The sequence below is a fragment of the Anopheles gambiae genome, chromosome 3, assembly GCF_943734735.2.
Source record: "Anopheles gambiae chromosome 3, idAnoGambNW_F1_1, whole genome shotgun sequence".
NCBI classification, from domain to species: Eukaryota; Metazoa; Arthropoda; class Insecta; order Diptera; family Culicidae; genus Anopheles; species Anopheles gambiae.
The window spans coordinates 38,717,232-38,742,498 of NC_064602.1; the positions used below are offsets into that span (position 1 = coordinate 38,717,232).

The following is a 25,267-nucleotide window of genomic DNA, read 5'->3' on the forward strand; positions in this document are numbered from 1 at the left end:
CGATACCCTTAATCCGCCACTGTATGCCAAATAAAAGAAAAAAATCGATAACATGATAACAAGGACGGTAATGTGGTGAGCGCTCCTTAACGCACAGAATCCGAACAACCTATGGACAGAGGTTTGTGAATGGTTTATTTTTCGGTGGGTTAAAAACGAGTGGCCAATGTTGAATTACATTATAAATGACAGTTCTGGGTTGCTTCAACACGTTCAATGTTTTAGGTTATATTATGCCCATTCAGTTCGAGAACGATTATGGGTCGGATATTTCAGCATGACCGCAAATGCGAGGTACACTGCACGCTCCTAAAACATTTAAAGGATATTTACAATCCCAATAAGATCTACCAAGAAGTCACCCATGTAGCCTGCGCTTTTTTTGCCCAATTTCAATAAATACCTCATGTTTATGGACCCGAACGAAGGACTAGCAGTTTATGTATGTGTAGTTTATATAGGAAGGGTAACACCACACCACAACAATTGTGGAAAGTTTGCACAACTGAAAGGATTTTTCTCATGCAACAAGCTATGTTCAACGATTCAGCATAGAAAGGGGTGTGTTTAAATGAAAAAAACAAATACTTACGATACTTTTTTTGAGTTTCGGATTTTGAAAATAAATACGGGACATACGAAAAAGTAGAAAAAAGGTTTTACGAAAGTTTTAGCGCTTATTCATTCAAGTAAAAAAAATGTTTTACTTGTATTCACTAATTTGAATGTTTATTATCGTTTATAATACTTAAAAGCATTATCATTTTGCTAATATTCATAATACTTTTGTCTGGTCATGGAAGTATAGACTGGTTGAAAGTTATCGACGATCGATAGAACAACATTCCTCGGCATGACAATACATAAATGAACTCTTGGTAATTATACTGTACACTCTACTATACACGTCTCTAACTGTAGAACTCATCATGCGCAAGCCTGTTTCCTGTGAAAGAAAGATAATTGCAAAATGTTTAATTTCATAATATGAACTAATGATATTAATTCGTGACGTTATATTTTGATTTTATGCTTTTTAAATCAGTTTTTTTAAATTAAACAGCCAGAATTCAAATTGCTTTGTACTAATACTATTTAACACATGTGGTCTAGATAGCGTTCAATGGGAAACTATATATTCCTACTATGTATTCCAACCTTCATACGTAGCGCTATTAGTTGGTTTGAGTTCAGTACACTTACCTCACATTCCTCTGCATCCTGTACGTGCGCTATAGCCTATCGAAGGCAGAGCGAAGGCAAACACCATACCAAAGACAGTTTAGAGCAAGATACTGCAAACGACCTTTTGGCAGAGGCAGCCAAATGGTTTCAAGCACACCAAACGTTTTATGGAGCGAGCAAACACCCATTTGTGTACCAGCACACGTGGAGTGAGAGACACATTCAAACCAGAGCAATATTAGATTTTTGGCAATTTACTGAGAATCGTTTACTTTCCTTTGTGCCGTGTTCTTTGATTGCGCATCGTTACCTCCGTGTGCTAGTCGAGCACAGAATACATTGTATGATTGGGTAAAGTCCGTACTCAAGTGTTCTACATGAATTTCAAAAATTTTTATGTGTGTTTATTATTAAAAATGTATTAATTTTTTTAATAATAACAAAAGTTTCAGAGGGATTATTAAAATTAATTAAATATGTATAACAACAATTCATCTAAGATGACACAAAACATTTGTCAGTAGAGATGTCTGCTCTATCCATATTATAATCAATGCATATTCAAAAAGCTCTTATCCAATTTACTTCAAATGATCTAATGTTTAATTTAATGCTTTTCATAGTGAAAGTGTGAAATAGAAGAATTAGACAAAAGTTTTAATTTATTTTCTAAATTTATTCGTCAATAATTCAAGAATTCTAATATTACAAGAATGACAACAAAACTAAAGCCTTTGTACGATTTACGACTGGCTTTAGATCGATCAACGAGTTTTAATTATTGAACTTACTTAACGTTACGGTATTATTATTATAGCTGAACTCAAATCATCCCTATCGCCCATAATCAGTTCCCAACCACATGCCCATATTCTGATTCCAATCGGTTTGGTCGTTACTGGTTTCGCGTTTCCAAAATCCAATTCATAGCGCCTCGCGTGGTTTTTCACGCTGCTAGCATTCTAACCATCCTAACCAAACGATTGCTGGGCTAGGTTTAAATCCTGTCTGGTTAATTTGTAACAAAACCGCGAACCATTTGTAACATTAAACTCGCTTTCCCATTTTGTGCCATGTTGAACATAAGTGAGAATGTGCCGGAAAGCCGTTGGCATCAAGCAAGTGAGCAAATGAGATTACACTTGTTTCGAGCGATTTAAGGCTTTACTGCTTATCCAGCATGTGTGCTTGGGTAAAAAGGGATGTGAGGTGGATGAGTAGAGTGCTGCCAGTGTATTATGTAGCTCAGAGCTCATTTGTTACATTTAACACATTTGTGCGCGTTCAACCTGATCCTTGGCAACTTGCTGTGCTGTTGTTTGACGCCGGTTGGTGTAGTGTTTATTTTTACTCTAGCCTCGGTGATGGTGGCCACTGTGCCTAAAATAATACAGGGTGTGTCAATCAAAATCATCTTCGCACCCTTAGTGTTGATTCAATTATCAGCATTGCACAATGGAGTAAGGGTGAGTGAGAACTGCGGTTTTGGGAGTCTAAATCGGGCTTGGATTTATGCAGCTATCAAGCGGATTAGCCGTCATACTACACCGCCAATCAATTGGGATAGTTGAATGAGTTTTGAATAATGTCTTAAAATGTCTTACTTTTTATAGTTTTGTAGTGCATTGGATTTTAAATTTTGTATATTGCATAAAAACTCGGGCTAGTAATGTTACCTTAGCATATAGCTATTTTAATAACATGGCAATAAGAAATGTCGGTTTGCATGATGAAAATTAATGCAAAAACTCTTTTATTGTTAGCTTTTTTGTTTCTTATTTTTAACAATAAATACATCAACGAAAGAATATGAGAAATTTTGTAAAATTTAATGTTTCACCACTTATTGTAAAAGCAGGATATCATCGTTAAACATATTAAAATCAATTGTATTACAGCTGCAGCTAGCATCCAAGATTAGGCCATCTCTATATGCTGTCAGGATTTGTTCTGCGTCATAAAATTTCAACCCGGCAAATCTTATTTTCATCTTCGAAACCCATCTTAGTTCGTCCTAAATCAGAACCCGACGGCGGGCTTGCGATAGGCTCTGTGATTGTGCCGAGTGAAATGGTCCTGATTTTGTGTCACGTTTTACTACCCAACTCGGGCGAACTCTTTTGACCTCCAGGATGGGTTCCAGTAATTTCGTTTCCGAGACGTTTCTTTCCACTGTTCTGCACTGGTGCAGAAGAGGCTATTGATTTTTCCATTAAACTCAGCGCTATAATACAAACAACTATGCGAAAGAAACACAAGAACACAAACGGCCATAAGAGCACGTTCAAGAGCAGTGGAACGTATCTGCAGATGAGAAACGAACATCTTTACCCAACATTTTAACGTAAGCGTAGAAATCAAAAGCCTGTTTTCTACTTTTATTTTCTCTAACATGATGTTCATATTTTTTATCCATTTTTACATTATACATTAACAGAGACATTCTTGAGAAAATCTGTGATTTTGTTCAAATAAGCCATACGTTGAGGTATAGATATAGAATCAGAAGAAAATCTCCTTTGTATTCTATTGCACATACAAGTATACTGACGAAACTGTCCAAGGAGCGAATCAGACTAAGCGCAGAAGAAAAAGAATGCGCTTTATGTCAAACCTTCATTTCTCCGAGGCGTCAGAGCAATGGATATAAAAAATACCAACCATTCACTAAGCTGCGACCTAAGCGTATATTGTGAAAGGAAAGATTGAAGAACAAAAAATCAAAAAATAAAAACCTCGATACGTTTTGATCAGTTTTATGTGACTATTATTCAGACTATTATCGTTTGTTTCGTTGGTCGCAATCACGATACTGATGTCCCATTTCACATGGCTGACTTTAATGACGGTGATTTGGTAGTGGATGGCGCGAGGACAGGAATGACAGGAATGATAATGAAAGATGGATTTTCCAGCATCCATGTCCTCAACTTTCACTCTATTTATGTTACACAACGTTTAGTTCAGTAGGTCTGTGATACGAAAGCATAAGAATGAAATAAAAAAGAATCGGGCAAAAATGATCTGCCAAAAACGGTTTGAAATAATTACACGTAGCGTTGATATCGTTATGTCTTCATACTCATGCCAAAATCCATCCAATACATAGCACGCAGACAGTATCAAACCGTAAAGTATTATAAAAACTGATTTAGCGTAAAGCAGAAAAAAAACCCTAACGTCTCGCTGTTTTTTGTTGTTGTTATGCCATACCCGGACCCAACTCAATCTAATGTTTGCAATCTGATTCCATGCTGCCGCGTATTGCTTCCGAGAGCAACATTCAGCGCTGGCAAAGCTCCAAGGCTATTATGTATCATTGAACCTTCCGCTTCCTTCCCTACATGGTGGAAGCAATGGCGAGGCAACCGCTGTAGCGGGGAGTCGCGTCACAAACGGCGAACCAAAGCCGAACTGAACGCCGAGGTTGAGAATCAGAGCTCATTTTATGAGCATATCCGGATACGTGTGTTTGTGATAGGAGCGCAAGAGTGGAAAAAAGGATGAAAAGGCAAGGCGCAAAGGGGGAATCGCTTTCCTACCCACACGTTCATCCTACGAAAAAGGTTACTGATGATGATGATGATGATGATGATGAAACGCAGCATTGAAAAACGGTGGAGTGTGTGGGAATATCAATATGTATGTATATATGTGTTCCGTTGTATCATCATAGCCATAATCATCGTCTGTTCCATGATGCATACTACCACAAGCTCACTGATAGCAATCATCAAAGTGAGGCGTAATCTGTACATCGCTTCTATGCGGAATGGTAGGTTTTTTTTATCTCTACCCAGTTTGTTATCACACTCGCTTTTCGCCATCGCATGGGATAGGTTGGGTCGGACACGAGGCAGGAATCTCTTCATAGGAGCTTCTTTGTTGGGGTGATTTCTGTTGAGTTGTTCCGCAATGATTAGATGAAAGGGAGTGGAAGCAATGGGAAACGTAGTTTGCTATCCATTTTCACTATGTATTTCTGCTCGTTTTATATATAAACAGACACGGCGGAAATCGGCGCAGGAGGGTGGTGTTGAGCGATTCCATTGAGGTGCCCACCTCCAACCAATCTCTCCGTCTACTCTCTACACGCGTCTGTACATAAGCGTTCGAGATTTCTATGGATACAGATTTTTCCCCCTGCGCAGGAACCAGACCGTGAAGCCATTTTATTGAGCCACGCGTCACGTCCTCTGTGGGTGTATGGAGTTGCGAGTGTTTATGTGTGTGTGTGTTTGGGGGAAAAGAGCGTTGATTTTCTTTTTCCGCTGTGCAGAATGGAATTAGAAAATGGAATCTTGCTCACCGTGGTTCATGAAATACATACTGCCAGATATGGTGGATAGAGGCATAGAGGTAGACGGTCAGTGGTGGAGGGGGTGATAACGAATCCAGACAGACAGAGTGCGCCACAACTTTTTTCGCTTTATTTTGAATTGGTCCCTTTTTGGGACCGTAATTTCAGGCGGAATCTGAATCAGAGATGGTAGAAATCCGTTAAATTTAGATAAATAGTGACAGCTGGATTGCGCTGGGCGATGAAAGTGCGTTGGAAAAAAATCGTTTCTCCGCATTCAAGAATGTGGACAATAATTTAAGGTGTAGATTTTTTGGGAGTATAGTAAAAGACTGGTTGTTTGCTCTTATGTAGCTATCACGATTTTATCAATAGTCATTTAATTGAATGATTTTACGGAGAACGCTTTTACGTATGCACAAAAAAGTAATAATAATTTGTGTCTATCCATCGCAAATTTGAAATAAATTGTCTTTCCTTTTATTGGTAAATCCTAAGGGATTTCAAATGGACGACATATATTCTGCAAAGGCGATGATTACATTTATTTACAAAGCTCTTCCCAACATAAATAAGCAACTAATAGCAAAGCATAGTTCTGTTCTTTTTCATTGTCCACATATATAATGGTTGACAGGATTATTGGGTTATAACGCTGATAAAAATACATTTTTTCAGCGATTAGCGCCATGTTGAAACACAATAATAACCTACGCTAATAATACTCTCAATAATTGAAGAATTTTAATTTATGGACGATTTATTGGCAAATTTGCGCAATGACTAAACTAAAAACATGTCGCACAAAAAAAATCATGAAATCAGAAATCAGAAAACATACAGGTATTTAAATGAATAATGGTATGAAATATATGAACATAAAGTAATATCTCGCACATGCGCCGTCGTAGCACTCATCAAATCTCCAATCAAATCAAATCGAATAAATAATGTTCTCTTCCAATCATGAGATTGTTCTTCGCTAGATTCGAAGCATCATTGGTTTAGAATATAATGATTGTATAGGGGAACACGAAAGGAAGCCACTTGTAAAACACTTCCCCTTGTGAGAGTAATGATAAACTTGGCAGAATATTTAGAAAAGTTGTATGAACCTACAGTGGCATAAAAACGAATCACAAAAACCAATACATAACTCAATTTATGTACCTAACCTTACACTTACAGTAAACAAAAATGCTTACAGTTAGTTCAACAAACAGTACGGGTAAAACAACAAGATAGGAATCTTACTCCAACATTGCATTAGAAAGATTTGTTTTAAGCTTGCTCTAGTTCAGCGCTTGAGTGAGTAAAGTAGGTAAATGTTAAGCAAATTATGCCAGCTGAGGTATCGGTGCATCATCAGGTTTCGTATCCTTTCAGAATGCCACACGAATACACGCTACATACATTTTATCCATTTTCAAAAGCAAAAAACAAATGATGCAAATGGGCTTCGGCCCTTCGTTAGCTTATGTGAAAGATTGTATAGCTTCCATAAACCCTGCTAGACTATAGCGGCGAAGAGATGCCTTCGTTGGTCGGTATAGACAGTTTAATAGGAGTAGAAGTTTTCTGTTATAGTGTGTTGAACCAGGAACTGGAAAAGGGTCGTAGCTTGCACATGGACACGATGTGCCATTGAACGAGAAAGACGTCTTTGCCAATGAGCAGCTGTAGTATTGGAACGTTTTGTAAACCTTGCCCGAAAGCAGAACCTCAAAGAACCGTAAAACGGATAATGAACCGGGATGGAATCTCAAATCGGTCCAATATCGAATCATGGGTTTTATGAGGTTTTCCGCATCGATCGTATGATGGTATGGAGAAGAAAATCTCCTCGTCCTTATAACTAGCAAACTTGTGTTTGGTTTTCGTCTAGTGGAGCTGTTTTTTAGTTATTTGCAACGTTCTACATTCGTACATTGTTTGGTGTATCAGTTGTGCTTATGGTGTGATGGTCCAGATTGGAATCGATACTTGTTTCGTTTTATAGCAGTTGGTTCGTCTACCCATCGGGAAGAGCCAAGTGACGCAAAGTAATAAAAAATGTGGTTTGTTTTGCATGTTTTTTTTTAAAGAAAAAAAAATGGAAACCATAAACCTATTCAGAAGATGTTCTGTTAGCATTGTTGCGACTGCACCCGACAGGTTACTAAAGGGCTGCCTTGCATTAGCATAATGAGAAATTTATGGTTACGCTCCCAGACTGTAATCCTAACCATGACATCCCAGTGTAAACCTAACATTTTAAAAGTTTAAGCAGGTAACTTTGATGCCAAAAAAGGGTGACTTAGCAAGCAGTGAAATCCTGGGTCGTTGTTGAAATTTTGGGTTTTGCTTAATTTTGTTCGAGAAATGTATTACACTGTTGCCGGGTGATGATGTGTGAAAGTAAGTGTTTATTTTATCATGCACGTACGTAGTTGGTTGTTACAGTTTCAATCAATAATATGTTATTTTTTTATTGTTTAACGCATACTGTACTGTGTACTGTGTACTGTGTTATCCGAAAAAGTAAACAATTGTATTGGATTTGTAGACCTTGCTTTACAATTGAACTATTAAACTTGAAAAGGTTAAAGATCTAATGTTAGGCACCTAAAACAATTACTTAAATAGTAATACTAAATTAGTAAAATTAGAACGTAAACGATTTTAAACGAGAATAAAAGAGACCGATAAATTTTTAAACTTACTCAACATACACATAGAAAAGTGTTCAGTCTTCTTCGTAACAATCGCAAAAAAAACTTCTTCAAATGTCTTAAGATTCAATCCTACGTGATGAACAAAATAAGAATGTAGTAGGAATTACCCCAGAATTAGTCAGCGACATCTTAACCCCAGTGAGTATTTTTTCGCTTCTTTTCTTTTTGAATAGATGATTTTTCTTCTAAACACGTATTCTTCAGACTTCGACTTCGAAAGACCACCTTGATGAGTCAATATCGTGACTGTGCTGATCGTTCAATTACTCTTGTCTACACTGCTGTTACGCTCCGTGTTCGATTTGTCTTGTATTTTTCAAAGCCATTTTAAAATCAAGACATTTTCTGAGCGACGTCAGGCATCTTCATGCATTCCAACACGCCAGAAAAGTTGCTTGTAAGTGTTGGGTGTTCGTTTAGTGTGCTGAAAACAATAGAGGCTAAATTTCAAAAGTAATTATTTGGAAGATGGAATATGAAATTTGAAAACACTTAGAGCAACGAAAGGTGAAGAATTTTGGTCTAATAATACATAATATTTATAATCAATCAAAGGGAGTTTCTGTGACATAAATATGTATTGCTGATAGATGCTGCAATCATTGAAATTCGCCAATTCGAGATATGATGATATGCTGTTGATAAAATTTATCAAATCCTAACAATCGTTGATAGTCTCTCCATTGATTTGGTGTTCGTTTCTGAGCGGAAGATGGTTATGAAAAAGGATTGTCAGTCAATGGTGAACAAAGAGTAAATATGTAAGCGTCTGAGTTTACTTTTAACTCCGCTTCAATATTTCAAGCATAACAGGGCGCGCCAGAACATGAACCAAGAACCTACCAGCGTTGTTCATGAATCAAGTGATAAAATATTCAGCTCTACGATGCTCTAGATTTACTCGAAAATGGGATCTCCTTTTCCGGTTCACCTGGGACTGAAAATATCTAGTAAGATGGAACCGAAAATGGAACAAAAATGTTGAACAAAACCACAACACATTTATTTTCCACACTAAGGTATTGTTGGAGAATACTCATCGTTAAATTAGCAGAGCACAATCTCCAACAATTGATGCTAGAACTAGGGTTAGAAGAAAAACAGGATTGGGTTTGGTTATCCCGTTTGATAGTAAATCTATCCCACCATAATAGTTAACTACCATAAGCATTACATACTAGCTGCTTTATATGATTGATTAACAGTATGATGCTTTTCTTTCTTTCTAAAGGTTGAATCTTAACACATCAATAAATATCTGCGCTTAATATCATTTCCTTCTTGACCCATAGCTAGATGTGCTGACTCTCACTAACTTTGAAAAATAGTTATTCATAAAAAGTCTGTAGTATTATGTAGTAAAAATGTATACTCTTTTAATTATTATATACACTGACATCGTTCAAAAGCCATTAAGGATACCCAAACGTTCAAGTAAAGGTATGAATCCATATACAAAACAACCCTCATATTACACTGAGGTTTACATTGCTGTTCCAATGGGGATTCTCAACGATTTCGTAGAATCTTCTTTTGGGATGTTTCGACAACAACCAATTTCCTACGATAACAGCGCAAACTGTACTGATACGATACTCTATGTTTGCCAACTCCTCAGAGAGGACTGTCGTCGGTCTCAAAACAATCGTTCTAGTTTGAGTGGAAACAATATCGTACAAAACCATTGACCGAGCCCTTTTATTGCTTTGAAATTTTTGGGTGATTTTCGTGTTAGCAGTAAAGTTTTGAAAAACAAGGTGGAAAAAGGAAATTTTATTGAAATGAAAACAATATCCTGTGCAACCATTAGACGAGCCCCTCTTCTTTGATGATATACGATGTTGGGTCGAGTATGAACCTAGCAGTTGGGAATTAAGTATGGCTAAATGGATAAATAAAGTAAACGTAAATGAGAAAACAATTAACTGTAATAGCAAAATTATAGAAATACTAGGAACAAAAGGTGTAATACTAATGCTACTGACAACATTGTTTTTATACACTAATTGTTTCCAATTTTATATTACCTCTTGATCACAAATTAATATGCAGCAGCATCCTACTAAGCACTAACTGTTGAAGAATTATTAGAAAATCGAACAATGCTTTAATTTAACGGCAGCACGTAAAACATGCTAAACACGCAGTAATTGAGAAAAGATTTACATCCATCACCCCATGCGCCCCGAACAGTGTCGTCTGCCGCGCTGTGAAATTAGTAGTTCCCTTTTAATTGATTGTCGTTGATATTTTACGACCATCGAGCACTCTAGGTGAAGGTGAATTCGACAACCAACCACGACACCAAAAGTCTTAAAAACAAATGAAATACCCACCAAAGCATGAGCCTCTACCTTGGCAGGACAGGGATTTTATTACCCTTCGTGAATTTTAAGTAGCAAGAGCGTACTAATTAAGGGAGATTGTAAATTTTACACTTCAATATTCAACACATTTCCAGTCGAGTGATTTTCGTAAGCAGTGTCTTTCGTGAGATTGTGTTTTTTATAGCATTCGCGTTGCGAACTGTCGTTTTACGACAGTGAATGATTTGCTGTGTGAACAATCGTGTCAAAATGTGTCAAAATGCAAATACTAAAAACGAGAAAGTTGTTTCCTAAGGGACATTGGTTGCTTAACGTTTGTTTGCTCGGTACGTTTTTCCCATCCCAAAAGTCTGTTGATGGATTGAACAATGCTTATGCGTGTGCCAAACACGGAGGCGTGTAAATCCCATCTGATGTGAATGTTAAATATTTACCCACTACACACTGTAAAGCCGGTAGATTAGCTCTAGGAGTGACTTCCGATACAAGCGAGCTGGGAGAAAAATGCAACATTTCCCCAGATCAGAGATACTTACTCAGGAGTATCAAGTGTCACGCGGGCACGATTTCTTCACGCGACACGCGTCAAAGTTCCGTTCCCAATAGGGATTGTGCTGGACAAGCGTAGGAAAACGGATACGGGTAGGAGTGTCAGTCGCATGGGGACAGTATCACGATGCGTGGAAGGTAATCAAGAGGTACAATCTTGACACTTGTTGGTGGGTATGGCCTGGATCGCTGTTGGATTTGTTAATGTGCGTGACATTTGTGTCACTGTTTGTCAACTATTTTTGAGTGTTTCGTGATGGCTCATCATACTGCGAAGAATGGGTCTAATGCAGTAGGCATGTGTGCTTCTGATCGAATACGAAGTATACATATTTCACCTTTAACTAGGAATCATGTTAAAAATCTATTGTTGCAGAATATAAGGTGAAAAAGTTTTGTAAATCGTTTTGACATACTTCAATAAACTAAGGGGTGATTTGTTTTCTTATTGAACTATAATTATAAGTTTTACCTCCAACCTGCTCTTTACATGCATTTTGCATAAAACCTAAATTTCCATCCCCTTACATCGGTCATTCATTCTCTTATTTCGAAAACAAGGTTTCTTTTTGCACCCTGCAAAAAACGGAAAGTTTGTCAAGAAGAGCACACATTAAATTTAGGCCCAGGGCGAGGTCCTGCCAATTCCAAGGGCAATTGCCGCCAATGTGTCATCACGAACAAGGGAAGCACACCAGAACGAAACCGGTTATTCCCCTAGTGTAAAAACTTACGCACCACGGGGGTGCCACGTTCTTGGTGGACTATTTTCAGTAATTTTCGAGGCGTGCTGCACGGCGTCATGGGGTGTGACTGCCAGTTGCGCAACTGGACCATTCTATTAGATCCAATGTTTCAATTCAAAGCGTTGCCCCTTGCAACCCGGTTAGATTCGGTAAAAGGAAGCGCTAAATGATTATTGACACTCAGCAGCAGTACTCGACCGCCCAGCAGGATATCGATGAGAGTTTATTGCGGTAGGACTTGTTAGGCAGTAGGCACTTCTGTTTGTCGGTGAACAGTGAGCACGGCATACGGCAGGTGTCAAGTGGCAATGGGAGGGTCGCTGCTCGACGGACAGTTTGCCGACAGCATGTGCTGTGATTGCTCATCTTGGTGGATTAAGCAGGGAAAGCAGTGAAAAGATAAAACATCACCCGTGTGGAACCATAAATCAAGAGGATTGCTTAATATTTAGGAATTAGGAATAAATAATATTTATTTATTTCGTAAGAATTCATATAAAATGATTAGAACTGTAAAACAAAAACTAAGCAAAGACATATAAGTGAAGCATGACATCAATACTTTGCAGCATATCGTTTTCCATTATGTGCGTATTCGTAAATATTAAGCGTTATTTATGATTAAAGTTCCATTTACTGTTGCAAGGTTATTTCCGCTGTGCGTTGTAGGTTCATCATGAATTATTGAGAATCAATTTGTCAAAGTTTCACTGATCCATCTTAGCGTCCCTCAGATTTGTTGTGCATACACTATTAAAGACACACTTTCGATGAACAACTGGAGATTCAGAAAAGAAGTCCAACAGAACGATGCAGCATTCCTCCCCTGGGTCTGTTGAGTCCCTAATAAATCTCTAATGATTGGTAGTTGTATGAAAGGAGGAGACACATCGATCTCAAAAAGGCCAAACGAAATGTTGAACTCTTGCTACATGGTACTACCAGCAAGACCTATGCTCCATTGATTTGATTCCAATTCAATCATCAGTGAGTGGGTAGTGGTCGATTATTAGACCATTTTAGGTTGCTGTGAAATATGATACGTTCTAAAGACGGGGAACAAATTTGAAGAAACGAAAAGTGAATCGGAAGCAATGCAATGCAGAAAATTGAATTTAATTATTAATTACCATTACTGGTAGTCTCTGTTACTTTGCGGTATCTAAGGCAATGTGATTAAACCATATTTAGTTAGGTTGGTGCAACATCTCTTTATGAGGAAATATTTATGTCTTAATATTCAAGCTAATTTTGATATTTGTTCAATGGTTAAATAACGTACGCAACCCTACTAGAGATAATTTATTGGTGAAGAAAAAGGAATAACACAATTAATATCTCATTGAGATAGTATATAAAAAAATTAATAGCCATCTCAAGAAGTGAGAATAACCTCCAGTCAAGATTATTCTCATACACCGAATGTCCTAAGGTGTAGAAAACTCTTTACGGCTAGCTGAACCTGTTGGACGATAGCCACTGTGCACCATTCTTTACACAGCTCCAATCCCAAAGGCCCATTGACACATATTTCGTGCGTTTTGTTTCATCGGCTTACGGATTCATCGTACTATCCGTACTCGTCAGATGACCTTACCAAAAGCGTATTTTTGTTTACTTTCAACGCCTTTTTCCGGCAACAAACCCCTGGAGGCATAGATTTGGCCAGATGATAACCATTAGCCGCTCGGGACTGTTGTTTAATCTACTTATTTTATTACCGTAAACGACCCATTTCGAACCATATCCAGAAACGTTGTGCAACGAAACACACGGTACATTCGATGTGGGTTGATGCGTTAGAGTTTAGTCGAGGGTGACTGCAAACGAATGCTACGATACTGGGTGAGTAAGCTTCACCATGAGGATGATTGTAGGTGGATGTTAACGTAGCGCAGAAACCGTAACATAGCGCAGAATGCATAATTATAGTTTTACAAAGATGCACTCAAAACGAATGAGATAACAACTGTGATTAAATGAAAATGAGAACGTGTATTTTGCACCGTGACGCAAGATTAAACATTAAATAGTGACTTCTGACAGTAAGATACAAATAGTTGACCTTCTGTCAGCACCATATGGAGTTTATTGCGAATGCAAGAGTTCTTCCAAACGAATCACCAGCTAATATGCAACTAAGTTGCTTGGGCACGTAAATAGAAAATCGAGTTTTTGCAGTTTGGAAACATCATACCTGATGTGATTATACAGTTTGTACAGCTCCGGTTATGTACGTCTTTATTCTCAGCACGAATGTCATTGCGTGTTTTACTAGATACTATTTTCAATGAACATTTGTTCAATAAATGCTTTTATTTTGTTTCAAAAATCCTGAAATTTTTTCATACATTACACTTTTTTCAATGGATGGAATTAGTCTCCTGTTTATTGAACATCAAGCGAAGCGACCACCTGGAATGACCTCAAAATTGCTACCATCTGTGGTTAAATAAGCAACAAAATGCACAAACATGCGTTGTTTAATTGAACATTCGGTTTTAGGTGGCTTTTCGTGCGGTTGTGTTGTGAAAACATAGCATTCAGTTGAAAAGGGAGTTGTTGGAGTGACCCCTTAAGATAAGTGTTTAAGAGAGTATTATTAACAACCGCTTGCAGGTTGCTGCCGTATCAGGGTAAACAGTAAACAATTGCATAGAATAATCTCGGTATAGGTTATTTTATCCCAATGCTCAATAACATTCTGGCTAGCGAAACACGTGCTGATTGAACGTGTGATTGTAATCCAATTTTCATCACAGTTGGGATAGGGTCCCAGGTGATTGCTTAAAGACTTATAAAGTGCATTTGTTTCTACTCGGATGTCAACGTTCAGTTTAATTGAATCAACGATAACATAAATTTTGTTATCGTGTCCAAGTTTTTCCGGTTTTCAGGTGAAATACATGAAGTGAGTATTTTTTTATTTATTTCAATTGTAAGCTCATTGGAGATGTTGTAATGAAGAATTGTGCGCGACGGTTGCTCTTTTTTCAAAACTCTGGTGATTAATATATATTGTGCAATAAATGGTTTAAATGCTTAAAACTATATGAACTATGATATACCTACCGATTGGAATGCTTCTAAATGGCTTGCTTCTTGGCGTGCTTCTAATCGTCTTGATAGTCATGTTAGGACAACTTGTGTTTCGGTACAGATGACACTACCATTATTTTAATAATTATATTATGTGTTTGAGGATCGGGTTGGTTTGAAATTGAACTGGTCTGTAAAAGAAATAAAGTACAAAATAATACAATATTATATCAGACATATTATAATGACATACGCATTCTTAACCTTTAAGTTGGCAACCAGATACCCTATTATTTTTTAACTTTAAACTGAAATAAATTTTGATTCATTGCTTTTTTTGACCTGAAATTTTCCGTTGCCTTCCAACTTTTAATTTCTGATTTTTTCGTGCATAAATTGCAAATTTAGCCTGTAAGTATTTTATTTTGATTTATTTTAAACTTCACTACGTAAGTTGGCAACCAACATACCCGGGTATTTCACACATTTTGTATGGAGAATGACGTTTCTCGTCTTCCTTTTTACGTATTGTACTTATTTTCGAGTCAAATTCAAGCGATAGCAAATATCAATTTGACCGTTCAATTTATCATAAAATAAAAAAAAACTGAATCAATAAATGAAATTGAAGAGAACATATGGTCGACATTATCTTCTTACAGCATTAAAATATAGAAAGCATTGTTTACCTATGAAAACCGTTAATTTTTTGCGTCAAAATGTGTGGCATACCCGAGTATGCCGATTGCCAACTTACGTGTGTAAATCTGATTGCCAATTCTACGGTTAAATGCTAGACAAAAGTGAGGAATGAAATAAAAATGCCTACAACATGCAAGTGCCCTTCTTTTGGCAGCAGTATTATTCGTATTATTTTGCTTTAATAAGGATTAAGGAAATAATTGATAAACAGTGATTTTACCAATGTTTCACATATATCTGTACGGAGTGAAAAAAATAAACAAAAAAAAAACAGAAAACAAGCGAAACAAAAATCCTCCGGTTTAATCTTCCCAAAGCGATCTGTAACTTATTCAGTCTTGTTTTCTTTGCTTCCTTTACGTACAACACGTTATTCGGTATCATCGCATCGATTATCCTCGGTTTATCTTGCTTTGACCCAACATTGATCCTTCACCATGATGTTCGTTTCCATAATCTTATTAGGCGTGTTATCCTTAACAAAATCCCACAAAATTCAAAGGTGACTTAGAATCAGTAAACAAAAAAACAAGGACTTTTATCAATGTTCGTTGCGTTGGTTTGATTTTATTGAATATGTTGCTTTTATATATGTTGAAATAGATGTGAAACACAAGAATAGCAAACAAATAAATTGTAATTTGAACATTGAAGAATTAATTGCTGACGGGCTTTGAATCATGAAGCCTATTCCACAGTACAAATATCACTTTTTGAATTTGTAACAGCTCGATACAACTATTTGTAATTTCATTGCACTAGACTATATTGTAAACACAAAAAAGCGAAAAAAATCAACAGCCTTCATTCAATAACCCTTCATTTTATTAATACATTTATACTGCTGCTGATGCGAAGTTGTCTGATATCATACTAACCGATATCGTGATGATAATGATTGACAGCGGCAGGTTATGTGATGTTGAAGCAATACTTGATTTAATGACACAAAATTTGATGGTTACTCTATTACTAGCTTGGATCGTGATTGGAAAACTTTTACTCCAGATATTGCTGCGAAGGGGTGGAAATTAGTTAATTGTATTATGCTTCAATTATGATCGATTACTCGTTATCGTTTTTGGAGTTGTATGGAATTTTTAGAAATAATAAACATTTTTATAGTCCGAGTGTCCACTAGTCTTAGTTAGAATTTTAGACAACAAATTATGTAAATCTTATAAATTGTATGCCGTTGGTTTTATTGCAACGATCTGAGAGATACATAATTTGTGCAAAAAGCATCCCATTCGATTAAAATTATATAGCACTACTCAATTTGATTTCATACGTGAATTATTGAGGAATTATTATGGGGCCGTCCATAAATTATGTAACGCTGAAATTGGGATTTTTCGACCCCCTCCCCCCCTATCGTAACAAAACGTAACGTTGGAGGAGACCCCCCTTCCAAAATTACGTAACGCATGATCGAACACCCCCCCCCTTAACGGCTCTTAAACCTGTTTTACACGGTGGATTTTTTCATGGCAATTTTCTGTCAAACCTCTGTTTTGGTATTTTATAAATGTCAAGTTCGTATTCCCTATCAAAAGATATAAAGAAATAAAAGTGCAAAACTTACCCAGGTGGGCGATTTTTTGTCAGTGACCAGTGATAGGATTGTATTACGTTACGTAACAGAATGTGAACCCCCCCTCTCCCCTATGTAACAAACCGTAACGCTACAGGGAACCCCCTGCCCCCCCCCCCCCCTTTGAGCGTTACGTAATTTATGGACGCCCCTTAGCTCGGAAATCAAATCAATATTATTGGAACATGTAAGAAAGGATAATAAAAAAATATAATCAAATACTGACATCGGAAGCTCTCTACTTGGCAAAAGATGAATTTATTACTATCTATTGTTTTCTATTCAACTATTCCTATCTAGATACTGATGATGCCAAGGCGAAAATTAACATTTTAGCTTCTCATTAAGGGAAAACTACTTTGGTACTGTCCAAACCCTTTTTGTAACTCTCTGTAAACAAGCATGGCTGGCCGTGAATAAAGTAACATTGTTTAGCTAGCTTCCCAACCATTCATGTTTTTCTTGACCTGCGTGTTCAACAACAACATAATATTTCCAGGCACAAGCTTGTTTTACGGTTGAGTCGAGTCATACCAACACGGAGAACTATCATGCTGTGTTGTGCTCCCAAGGGTAGCTTAGAGGATTTGAAAGGGAGTGGCATGAAATAATTGACACTACGAAGGCTTATTTCGACAGGCTACATGATGAAGGAGCATAGAGTTTTGAACATCTAATCAGTTGAAGTTTGCATGTCGAGAATGTTGTCTGATTTTCGAATTGATTATTATCATAATCAATTAATAATAAAAGGAAATAATCCTTATAAAGGAAACTTCCGTCTATTTGGTAGGCAGTTGGACTATGAGTGAGCAGGAGACATCCAACGTGCAGGAGGTGAGAAGGGAAATAATTGATTGTTGTTGATAAACAACTATTTTTTTAATGGTAAACTTTAGCAAAAAAAATATTGTCAAAGTAAAATTTAAATGATTCTATATTATGATTCTTATATTACCAACACAAAGAAAAACAATTACTACAAAGAAAACTAACATCACCTGCTTTCATGGAAAAAAATTGAATCATATACGACATTCTGAATGCCTTCTAATCAATATTGAAGCAGTTGTTGAGCTATTCGGTGCTGCAATAAATTTTCTAAATATTGATAAAATGATAGCTGCATCAGTTGAACAGATTCCAGAGGCACTTCTCACCCTGCAATCACCAAGGTCTTGTGCGTCGGTTCAGCGGACATTAGCGGATAGGGCGTTTGCTGCGATTGCGGAGCAGAGTGACACTTACATTGAGCGTCCGGTACATTGAGGTAAGTTGTAATGAAACATGCTGTTCCCACCTTCTACTGATAAGCAATGATTTATTGTCCCAGGACTTAGATGGAACGCTTGTATTGTGGCACAATTTGATCACTCGTTAACTAACGATCAAGAAGTCGTTCAAACCATATACCGACTGTTGTGAGAGCAAACGTATGCGTAGACGCATAGAGATATTGACACCTTTCATTATTATCAGCTGTTTATTTTCTTGCTTGGAGTTGGATAGCTCAAGATTGGTAGAGTATTCGGCATGTGGTGAATATTTCTAATGCATTTGGATTCTTCTCGTAGCTGTTGGTCATAATGTGAAAAAAATTGTTCGTTCGTGCAGGTTATAGTTTTAGACTGTTGAACTAATTATTACTAATAGAATATTAATTATATAACGAAATGTACTTTCCAGTTTCTAGTTTATCGTCCTAATTGTGCCATCTTGCAATAGTTTTTAAATTTATTGATAATTACTGCAAGTAATGTAATGCGTTTGATGATATGGTTTAATGTTAGTGCCAAGGCCTCTGAGGAATTGATTTTTAATCAATCATATTAAATAAAGTCGTAAAATGCATCATAACATTATCTTTTAATCGATAATTATTACTAAATCCAATAAGACTCGAGTGGAATAATAATATGATTTCAAAAATATATGAAATAATTTATAATTAGCAATAAATAGATGAAAAACTCTATGTTGTATCTCACATTTAATTCTTCATGATTTGCACACTTATTATTGACTAATTCGCCGGCTTCCACCGAAGTCAAATCTCTATGTAATTAGATTGCTGATAACCATCCTATCAGTTTGAAGTTCGACCGACCACTTGAATGGTGTGACGATTGTTTTCTCTCTATATCGGGACCACTGTTTACTATCAAACTAAATGAAAAGCTAGTCACACAGTAGAAATAATTTCAGGCTAAATATAAACTACTTTTTTTCTATTTGACCTATCAATAAAGTTAAATATAAAAAAAAAACTACATTAAAAACTGTGCAGAGTTACGTAGAATCCTCATCGCAATATTGTATTCATATTTACTTTACCAGTTTATGATAACACAGCTTTAACCATTCACTCATGCAAAAGATTTCCTTTCCATCTCATGTATATATTGTACCAAAAAAAGGCCTAACTAAATGCCCCGAGGAGTTAGCGTAACTACAACATTGCTTGCAAGAACGAAAGGAAGGAAAGCTGGAGCTCATTTATATTCCTTTTGCATAGTCAGTATCATACCTCCACTTTTGCAAGCAGCATTTGGACTTGGGGGTATGATTGGGGTAAAATCTTACTATTTAATGATAATGAAATTGGGCTTGGAAGAATCCTGTGAAAGATTCATATAAAATTCATCTTGAATTGTATCACGCATTGCTATCAACTTGTTCTTGAAGTCCTTGTTCTGAAATATAGCTGTTACACAGTATACTCATCTTCTTCCGTTTAGGCTTTCAACGATCATTGCTTAATTGATTTAGCGATAATTAACAGCTATCCACTCTTGATACATTGCAGTCCAACCTAAGGCAAAACTCACATTCGGAACAAGAAATTCCCATGACATGATTTCAGCAGCCAACTGAAACTTCATAGCAATCTTCACAATAAAACTGCTTAACAGGATGACACCCCATTGACAGAATTGGTAGAAATGTTGATTAAAATTTGAAAAATTGGCGGATACGTTTTGGCTCGATGTATTAAAGTATCTGTATTAACAATAATCAGGCATAATTGATTCGAGTATTGTTAATACAGAGTACTAGGAATACACCATGCTAGTAGTAGTAGTTGTAGTTGTAATAGTATGCTAAAAAATAAGGACATGTTAAGCGGTTTACTCATAACTTTTTCGAATTTAACATTACAAATTAGAGTTATAACACTAATTGATGATTTTACTGTTCATCTATGAATTAAAACTATTATAAGTAGCGCCTTATCATCATGTAAGTGCCTAACATCGATGTTTGACGCGATGCTATGCGTGCGGCAAAGTCGGCATATAAAATTTTTACAAACACTACGATCAAACACATTTTCTACACGTTTCAGCCGACAAAATCAGACATTTTCAAATTGTGTTGCTTAGCTTTGTTGTGTGGACAAATACAACACAACAACCTCATCAAAAATCATATGTCAAAAAAGCTGCTCATTTTGACCCGAGCACGACTGCCAGTTTGTTTTTTTTTTTACTTTTTTCTACGCTCTTAATTTCTTCAGGCAAATCGCTTTTTTTAAATAATAAAAATAACATATTTATGCAGTTAAATCGACATTCATAATACTCTTTATGATTGTTAGTATAAAATGCATAAGAATACGATAAATAATCCCTGGTATCGTATGGCTAACACATCCCATCAACGGCTTTTCAAATAAATACTTACCATATGGTTTATCAGTTTGTTTGTTTGGTTTAATTTGGCGAAACGATGTGATTCGTACGACTCTTCCATCACGGAAATGAACAGACAATATTTGATATGGGTTTATAGTGAATTCCATTTTGGCAGATCAAAACACGTTTTAAGGGCAGTAAATATTTGCAGTACATTTTCAATGCTTCTTGATTTTTTCCCTTTCAATAGCATATCAACCTCTTTCTGACATTCTTATCAGGACCATACCATTCATTTTCGATCCATTCTCATTTCACCCATATAATTGATGTGATACATTTGTTCTGGTGGCTGATTTGTCATATGTGTGGCATTAGATTTGGGTTTTGGCTTTCGTTGTGCCAGAATTTTGCCTTCTGGTCTGAAGATGAGGAATCGAATCTCCACCAGACGCAGTGAAACGAATGTCCATAAATAATAATTTTATTTTCCCTTTACCATGAACAGACGGCCCTACTCTTACCATTATTGCTCTTCTTGCATTAGAGTAAGTCCCCATGAACACAGCCTGATGCATGTGTTACTAGGTCGCCGGAGTGGCAGGCATAGCTATAAGCCTGATTCGAGTTCACTTGGTGAAACCGTAGCCACATATGATACCAATGAAACAAGGTTGAACAAATGCACGAAACTGCCACATTTGGTACTCATGCAGATGATGATCACATGCGCGAACGATCTGCTACTGTTTTTTACTTTCTATCTTTCCGTTTCTCTCTCTTTCCCGCTCTCTCTCTCTCTCTCTCTCTCTCTCTCTTCCTTTCTGAAACTTCTAAAACGCCACAATATATCAACGAACATGACGCAAACACATCAGGGTTTAAGTATTTCACGCCTTAACCATGCTGTCTGCTGGGGATCAGTTTTTATAATTTTTTTTCTACTCGCGTTGTCCTATTATGTCAAGTTCAAGCTGTCTTCATTACGATACTTCATTCATAAAGTCGAATACAAAAGATGCTCCACTCATTGACAAACAAGCTACAAGACGGGAGGCCGTACAAAGATTCTCTTCGCGAGAGTCGTTCGTCTAGCGATACATCATACACATAAACTGAACTCCTCCCAGAACACATTCCCACGCATTATCGATGATGCTTAACGCTCATTAACTTCAACTGACTTTGAAATGACGGTCGTAATTGCTAGCTGTTTGTTTACACATTTGCTCGAGGCGTGTTTCTAGCCGAGATTTATGGAAATTATTTTAATGAGCTATTAATAAGGAAGGGTTCAGTTCGAATGATGAATGGCATCGGTTTGTCATAACTGTGCTTCATTCATGAATATCAATTATGAATATTTAATTGCTTGATGGTTACAGGTGGAGTGACTGGGCTACAGGTGAACATTGAAATGATGCAGACATATTACTCACGTCGTATCTACCGATCTGTTGAATATTTCCGTTCCATTAATCCATAATATCCCTTAGAACCTCTGTTCAACAAAGATAGTATCATCCTAACGAAAGATAGCTTGATTCCCAAGATGACGACAGATCATCCTTGCTGTAACTCAAACATTACAAGCCGCTTTAGCTTACTTGCAATGGACGGGGCCTGTTGCCCAGAGAACTCCCCACGAGACTATAATTGCACAGTTATGTAGTGGTCAAGGACATCGCCAAAACATGCTGGTCAAGGTTTTTATTAATGTCCCTTCATTCTCACCAAATCAACTGTTTTCTAATACTTCCAACCAACGTAGATGGTGAAGTACTCCATACTTTATGATTAATTGTAATAAGTTTATCTTTAAAATGTTGACAGGTGCTTAAAGATAGACGGTCAATTATATCATCAATGAATTTTTGAAGGATCTTCAAACTCCATTTTTAAATATTGGAAAAAATACTATAGGTATAAACATGAAATTAATTGAAATATAATGATAAATTGCGTTATGAAAAATAAACAGAAATTAAACATAAAATAATTAAAATCATCAAATTGTCGTTATTTCGCTAAGTTCATCAAAGCAAATCTAGGAATTCAATGAAAAAAATCTTTAAAATTATAAAACGGATAAACAACTTAGCATGACTTTATTTTGATAATAACTGTACTGTATATGTTCCCATTAAAATGATGATTAATGTATTACAACTGGATGTATGAGCACATTTTTGTGTTCTTTTTTTTACAAATTTGTTTTAGTTTTGTTTTATTTCAAGTGTTTTAATATTACCTTTAGATATTTTTGTAATTTATAATGGAATGATAATAATATACATTACCTCTTGTTATACAATATTTTTCATTAGAAATTTTGGCCTAATTTCGTTAGAAAATTTCATTTGAATAGTTTGAACTTTTGCTAAAATTGTTATAATTAATACTAAACTAAACTAACTGCTGAATGTGTAATCACTTAGAATGCAGTAACTGGGATGATTACATTTTATTCAATAGTTGACAATAATGCAGCATAGTTGAACTTACCGACGGCATTTTCACACGGGATAAGTACTAAAATAATGCTACGCCTGCGCTGCGGCACTGGTTTAATATGACCAGTTTTGTATTCCCTCGTACAACGGGCATACAAAAGTCGCTGTTTCACAAATATTGTGGATTTATATAGATTAACAATTATTATAGGTTGCTATACCACGCATGCCAATTAATGTGGTAGATCCATTTTATTGGTAACTAAACTTTTATTTTTCTTTGCTTGATTTGTTTGATGCACACTATTGTTATTAACAACTTATGTTAAAATTGCATTAGTTTTTGTTAATAGTCTCACATGCTACACAACAAAGATTAGTTTTGGAGTTGAAATAATGTTCAATACTTAAAACCATTTCATCAACCTGAACAACATACATTACTGAGATTATGCTGTTATTTAAATACACCATGGCAAAGTCGTTTTGTAGAAACATAAACCATTACACTCGCGACATCCGTTTTTATACCAGCACGATACTATCATTCGTGGTAGTCTAATCGAAAGCATGCTGGATATCATTATTTACACTTCTCCACTGCACGTTCAGTTCGTAACTGTTGGATAGGGTTCGCGAAGACTTGGCAAAGATTTGCAGAGTGCTGGGCTTTACTTCTACACACTGTGAAATGTTGCTTTCCTTTTTTTCTTTCTAGCAGTATTCTCTGAAGTTCGTATACTTAGCATTGACTTTATTCGCCAGAGAGAGAGAGAGAATGTAACGTACCACAAACCAGCTACACTGATAAAAGCCAAAATTTAGTCTCTCTTCTTGGCGCTGACAAGACTGAAAATCACCCAAAAAAGATTCGTTGCTGGTTAGCACCTTAAGACTGGCATACTCACTACATCTCACTTACAACTCATTGCCAGTATCTCATGGATAAATCCTCAGATATCAAAGCCGAAACTAACAAACATTGCACGCACTTCGTCCACGTATTTGGAGCAAAATATCCGCAACAATTCCAGCATTGCCACAGACGCAGACTGGAAAATCGAGCACTGATAAACGTGCTCGAAGCGTCAAAAAGATCAACAGATTTCAGTGAGCAAACCACGCCTTCTAGCGCAACATGGCTCTAGTGTTGTGCATCTTGCTTTGTTTCATGTAAAAAGAATCCTTATTCGCTTTGCCATACGGGTAAGAGTAGGTCTGCTCGCTCTTTTAGAGTATTCTCGCTAAGGGGTAGAAGCACTCATCCCTCAGCAATCGGAAGGGTGTATTGTGCGTGATGCCGTTTCTCACTTTATCTCACCATTGCGTATTGTTTTGGTTGAAACATTTTGCTGAAGAGTGAAATGAGTTCTCCAACACAAACGAAACAGTTTTTCCTTGGATGTACTGGTTGTTAAACACATACCAAAATAATGTCCGTAAATGACGATTGTCAGAAGGTATACGAGAGGTTTAGAGCTTAGACAGCCAGTTAACTAGCAGTGTGTATGTAAACAGAGATATAAAACCAAAGGTTTAGGAAATATTTAGCACAGGGTAGTTCATAGTCACATCAAGCGCTAAGTATAATTCGACAAATCAAAATGTTATGAACTATTCTGTAAAATAATAACGATTATTTAAAACTTACTAAAGCTAAACGATGTAATTCTGAAACTAATATAGTTTTTTACTTTAAATCATTTTTGTTTAATGTACAACAATAAACTAAAATTCAATGAAAAAAAAGTCATACCTTAACTACCATTTGGCAGTTCAGTTAATGTGTGATGGCGTGACTGGTATCGCTCAGACAACAGGCGTTCAGTTTTCACTTGAATTACGCTACGCATCACATTGGCAATGAGTCGGCAGCTAGAAATGTTCAATCAAGTGTTTTGAACAAGGCAATTACTCTAAGCCGAAAAACAGATTTATTGGGCTAGATTGTTCGATCGGTTGAGGCCGGCAAGCCAAAAACACATAAATGTATCAGTTTCATACATGTTGTTTTATCATCTCA

General features: G+C 36.5%; 1 long non-coding RNA gene across 5 annotated transcripts; it reads right to left on the reverse strand.

Moving 5' to 3' along the window:
• Positions 1-657: 657 nt before the first annotated feature.
• LOC4578054 (uncharacterized) lies at positions 658-24,308 on the reverse strand. Of its 5 annotated transcripts, XR_009766026.1 has the most exons (5): positions 24,167-24,308; positions 23,297-24,093; positions 14,894-15,046; positions 1,204-1,558; positions 658-946 (listed from the first exon to the last, which is right to left on the reverse strand). It is a non-coding gene; the product is annotated as an uncharacterized LOC4578054 (long non-coding RNA). The 5 variants fall into 5 exon arrangements; XR_009766028.1 differs by lacking the exon at positions 14,894-15,046; XR_009766025.1 differs by lacking the exon at positions 1,204-1,558.
• Positions 24,309-25,267: the final 959 nt, after the last annotated feature.